Genomic DNA, 6,000 nt, shown 5'->3' with positions numbered 1-6,000 from the left:
AAAAAGTTTGTACTGCGGTTATGCTTTGTCCACTGCGCAAACTCGACCGGTCGTTTGACTCAGTGGTCGATCTCCCCGGATCCCGCCCGACCCCTCGCCCGCAAGCGCGCGCCGGTAGGCTAACCTGACCGTGAACAGGCGTGACGCTATTAAACGTCCGAGAAAGAAATATTTATCGGAATTTCACGCAATCAACCCACTGTAAACTCCATATATGACTCTAACGTGCTATCGAATAACACTGGTCCTCTGATTTCATTGGTTGTAAATAAATACTTTTTTTCTAGAACGGATCGTTCGGAGTTAAAAACAGTTTTAATGTTCCGTTTATTTTTAGAAGAATAACAAAATATAAGAAACGGTAATACGTATTGGTGTAATTTTCGTTAGATTTTCAGAACTAATTTCTGATTGGCTTTTAGATAATTCGTAAAGGGCAAATAGCCAATAGGATTCAATCACGTATCTTATTATTAGTTTTGGCGGTAACCGACGTATGCACTTCCGGTTAGCAGTTTCGAAGTTTCGAATAGTTCTGTACGTGGTACGTTGCATGCAAAAAAGAATGGAAGAGTTTGGTATCTGGAACATGTTCCGTTTTCTTCGAGTGTACTCTTATTATTAAAAAGAAAGTAACGCATGAAAGTATAGTTAACTACAGGTTCGAAGTACGACGAAGTTTTACAGTATTCTGAATGTGTAACCTGTACACCATGAGCATTGGAAAGATGTAAGGAGAGAAACGAAGGTATGTTAAGCTTTGACAATTATATATCGTTCTAATAAACGATTGTTATATGTTATATGTAAATAACTGTAGTACGAGACTGACAAAAACAGCGAGACATTTGAAATGTAAATTGTTATTACATAAATGTTTACGTAATAAATGTCACTCGTCGATAAAATTTCATCCATGCATTTTCAAATCGTACAAAAATTATTCTCGTTAGTGAATTGTTGGTTGGAAGGTTTCAATTTATTCTTTTTATTGGTTTAGTGATATTCTTAAAGAGACATATTTTACTTCTTTTAAAACGTATTACGTATTTTATATTATACGTAATACGTATTATATTACGTATTTTAACTAATGCTTAAGTAGCCTTGAAATAGTAAGAATATTATTTCTTCACAAAATTGAAATTAATAAAGTTATGCAACAACAAAAGAGAAATGTATCGACTCGGACGATTCTTAGTTTGGTTAAAAATGTTCTATTTTAAAAGATATAATTATCGGTGCTTTTATATTTCTAAGATATAACTAGTCTTGGTCAATTTCGTATTATTACGTTTTAAACGAAGTTTTACGACATTATAACCTGTAAATCTGCAATTAGAAAAATACAAGAAAATAGGTACTGAAAGTATATCGAACTTGAACAATTATTCCAATAAAACAATTAAACTGACTAAATTTCACATTTAAAAATTTTAAAATTACAGTATCCTATCTACGATCAATACAATAAATATATAACAAACAATTATACAGTAAAGTTAAGTAAACCAAACAAAAATAATTCGACTAAACTTTAACTTTACAACGACAATTACCAACGAAAATAGTAGATTATGAATTTATAGGAAATTTGAAAATGCAAAAATGCACAGAACGTTCATAATTTACATAAATAAATATGTACAAAGTATAGTATCCTGTATAGTAAAATCTAATAATCTAATAATCTAAAATAAAATCTCTATACCGTGTATAATCTATTTAATAGATAAAGCAATTTTCTATCTAGGTTCCATTTCCTTAGTCATATTTATAAAAATACGAATTTTCATAAACATCTCTAGTCTAATGATAAAAAATCAATTTCTTTCTTACTTCCAGGAACCCCACGCCCTTCGCTACGTACGTTCCTGTCTGATGGCATTCTTCTCACTTTCTCCTACCCTGAATCGAATGGCGCCGTGCGTTCGTCCTTCTTCCTCGTTCCCGCGCAGTCTCCACACTGAAAGCCTCGTCGTTTCTCCCTCTCTGTGGTCCTACCTGGCTTCCCTCTCCCGGTCGGTGGTCGATGGAGGGGCGCGGGTGAACGCGGTCGGACGACAGTCCTTCCGCGGATTGCGGATATTGTGTCGGGAAGCCTCGTGGTACGGTGTCCTTGTTATACCCGTGTTCCTGCGACGCGCAGAGTGGAAGGCGAGTGGTATCCAGTTTTTCCAACTCGCGATAAACCAACTCGTGTCTTTTCGTCGGGACCTCGAACCTTCTGGAGGACTGGAGAATCGTTTCACGGTCGCCGTCTCCTTGGTGCTACTCGTAGTTCGTTCTCGCGTTCTCTTCCTCTCCGTACTTCCGACGTACGTACTTCGTGACACCGGTTGTAAGGTTATGTTCACTCCTGTCACATCCGCGTGCCGCTTCGTGCGACCGTACTTTTCTTTAGTGAGTCTGTCGCGAGATACAGTGTCACATCATCGTTTTACGTAGTGTTTGTCGTCGTATATCGTTCGCGAGTGCACGTCAGAGAAGTTTGTGACTTTGAGGGACACGTTTGGTCTCGAAGGAGGCGATTCACGAATGACGCTACCACGCCTGGAGTCTTTCTGCATTTCGGTAAGTGAATATTTAAAGCTTAATTTTGTTAAGGACGCTCCTCGTGGCGTGCAATGCTCGCGTGCCTAGACGCTACGTATTTCGACACTCTTTCTCTTTCTCTCTCATCGGTGTTTCCCTCCTCCAGACGCGGGGAGATCGTTTCGAAAGATTTTTTTGCGTGCATGGTATTAACACGTTGACTGCCACGCGAATTTACATATTTCGTTGTAAAAGTCGCAATAGATTGAAATATAGTACACCATAACGTTTAATTTTTGTAGAATATTTTGTTTTATTTGTACGCCTTTTTCTGGCAACGCTATCGAAGTAATTCGCATTTGTAAAAATCTGTTCTCTTATCTTAATTGTCCTATAAAATGTAACAATATGGGTCACCGGCGACGACCGTGACGATCAACGTGTTAGTGTATCGATGTTTCTATGTTTTTATTCTATCGCGAGATATTTGTGTTCTAATCCGATTCGAACAGTACAAAGTTACATTGTGTTGACTTGTGTAAAATATCAACTTTAATCACGTAAATTGTGTTTTCCTTGACACGACGTTTGGTTAAACTAATTTCTAAATGAACGTATGTATATAACGTCTCTGAATAACATTAATTAATTGTACTATTTTCAGATTTATAAACGACATCGCGTTAGAATTTAAAATTGCCCATTCAGCTTATTTATTTATTAGATGAAAATTACATGGAAGACGTTAAATGTTTGAAAAAATTGAAATCAGTTTTAATCTTTGAATTTTTGACATGGTCATTTTTCGTATTTAATATTTCTATATTTCTATATCCATTGCATGCGTAGTGCATTCGTTGCACGTGCAATACAGCAAATTTCTTTTTTTATCTACAACAAAGCGAATAGTGCTAGCCCATTAAGTCGAAACTCCATAGAAATAACATTTCACATACTCCGATCCAATAAATCCAATTACATAAAATACCTCTCTAATGTATATAATATAAGTTCTATTTATTTTAACCAAACTTTTATTTCCATTATAAAGCTCCATCATTCCGTACAAATCTTTTTCTTTGATCTAAAAACATGAAAATTAGAGACTACCATAAACGAACGATTTGGTGCCTGCATAGTGGTAAAATGCACAAGTATAATAACAGTCATTGACGCAGTTCAGTTACAAAAACTTGATTGAAATTCCATTCGTATTTGTTCGCGCAGCTAAAGCGCGTTTAGCGTATTACATTTCTCAATAATATTCGAGTAGAAGATTGGAAAAGACGTGGCTTCTTGTCGTCGCGAGAACAGAGTGTGAACTGCCAGGTGAATTAGAGCGGACGATAAGCAGAGACAGAGGATTGCCGTGGAGACGATGGCGAGGAAAAGCGGAAGTTCATCTCCGGTCTAACAGAGGGATGTGTAACGAAGTCAATCATCTTTGCTTGCTCGCTTGGCCCGGTCTCCTCGAGGCTTTGCTATTAATTAACTTTTCTGACAAGTTATTAGCGCGACGAGATCAAAGACGCCACGGTATTACTTCGTTCCATAGCGTCGTCGTCTTTCCTTCTTTTTTTCTATTCGTCTCTCACTTTCGCCCCGCCTAAATCGTCGAACCGTGGCGTGTAATTAAGACGGCCATCGCGTGCCTAGGTGTACGCGTTAATTATCTTGTTTATAAAGCTTCGTTGGGAAACTGCGATAGCGAAGAATCGGAGCCAGCGTTAGAACAACCCACGCCCACTACCATGCGTGCCGAGAATTTTACGATACACCTGTAATCATGCGATAGCTACTCGTATTTAACGAGTGGAACGATACCAGTGCGTTTTCAATTTAAACTAACGGCGTAGATTCACGGCCAACTGCGAGGTTTACCGAATCAACGCCCGCGGGATCTTCCTTTTAGTAATTAGCGCAATAATGAAATAAGAAGGCTTATAGCGCGCTCCAGTTTGAAACTTAAATACGAGGATTCGTTCTCAGCAATCGTTCTCGCAGTCCCATTAGTCTCAGAAGGGTTAATAGAATATACATCAAGTTATCATTGCCCTATAATTTCAAACTATGATACAAATTAGGGAAACGATGCAGGCATTTAAATGGAAAATATACCAACTCCAGTGTTCCGACTAATTGACTAATTTTATTAAATTATCTACTCTTGATTCTTCTTGGCTGTACACAAATTTACAATTCTATGAGAACCTTGCGATACCGTTCTGGCGTGAACGAACGAAACGTCGACTCCTTGGAATTTCTCCACTTGGTGTTTTACTCTTTCTCTCGAGGAAATTCAACGATTTTGTCATTTTTTTTTGCGCGCGCTAAGATTCAGCAAGGGATGAAAGAGTCTGTCTAATCTCTGGTTAAGCAGCTTACGAGGAAGAACGACTACGCGCGCATATGGTCGTCGTGGAGCCTGTTCCCGGTCGTCTTTGTGCGCCAGGGAATCGTTGCAGTCGCTTCTTTTGTCGAAAGTTCCCCGCTGGCTGTGACCACCTGCGCCCATCTCGATACCTGTTTCGGTGCATACGTCCTGCACGCGGTGTCTCGCCCGCGTTTTCGTCTTCCCGCGTCCTTTTGCACCTGTCTGAACCTTAGCAGTTCTCGCGCCCTGATTGATTCCTCCGCAGCTGAAACGCCTACCCCTTGGCTGCAAAGTATAGCATTCGCTGCTCTTAACTCAGGTTTTGTATTTGAGGAATATTTTAAGCCCCGACGAGTCGCCATTCTCCTTCGTGAACATGTATTTTTACCTTTTATTTCCGCTACTTCTTCGTTATTTATTTACGAATTTATATTTGTAGGTGAATGGGTTCTTGGTAAATCGGAAAGAGCAAGGAGAAATTATTTCCCTCTGTCTCTCATCTCTCTTCGTATTTGGTTAGGATGGAGGTAGATTAATTGTTTTTGTTTCTGAAAAATTATTACAAAACTTATATATATATAATTATATTGCAAAAATTTGTTGGTAGAATATGGAAATAAGTAGCTGTCGAATGACTGTGTAACATTAGAAATCCAGCAAGTAGATCACAAATTTTGGGTTTAATTAACGTTTGTTTATATATGTTACGTAATGTTTATATATATGATTATATTATAGAAATTTGTTGGTAGAATATGAAAATAAATAGCTGTCGATTGTCTCTGTAACATTAGAAATCCAACAAGTGGATCACGAGTTTTGGGTTTAGTTAACGTTTGTAAAAATTTGTGGTAAGGAGGAAGGTGGGAGAGATTCCTTTTAAATACTCGGATGAGTAGGTTTTGGATCATCTGTTATTGTTATACGGCCAATTCACGTTTCCCCGGAGTCAGAGATAGTTTTGTATATCATGAATATTCAGCTTACATAACATTGTAATGGTAACATGGTAATCGGAAATTTTCTCCTCGTACATTCCATTCGTATTATCGCCACTATCAGTTCTGGCGATTAAACTGTATCATTAAATT

At 38.1% G+C, this 6,000-nt stretch overlaps 1 protein-coding gene across 1 annotated transcript in view; it reads left to right on the top strand.

Moving 5' to 3' along the window:
* The first annotated feature begins 2,038 nt into the window (after window positions 1–2,038).
* Window positions 2,039–6,000, top strand: part of LOC126874593 (alpha-mannosidase 2) — a 152,218-nt gene continuing 148,256 nt past the window's right edge. The window contains exon 1 of the mRNA XM_050636820.1: window positions 2,039–2,574. The gene's annotated coding sequence lies outside the window, so the exon portion shown is untranslated. The remainder of the gene's footprint in view (window positions 2,575–6,000) is intronic.

Source organism: Bombus huntii, chromosome 16, assembly GCF_024542735.1.
Source record: "Bombus huntii isolate Logan2020A chromosome 16, iyBomHunt1.1, whole genome shotgun sequence".
NCBI lineage: Eukaryota > Metazoa > Arthropoda > Insecta > Hymenoptera > Apidae > Bombus > Bombus huntii.
This window is presented reverse-complemented; position numbering and strand designations above follow the sequence as displayed.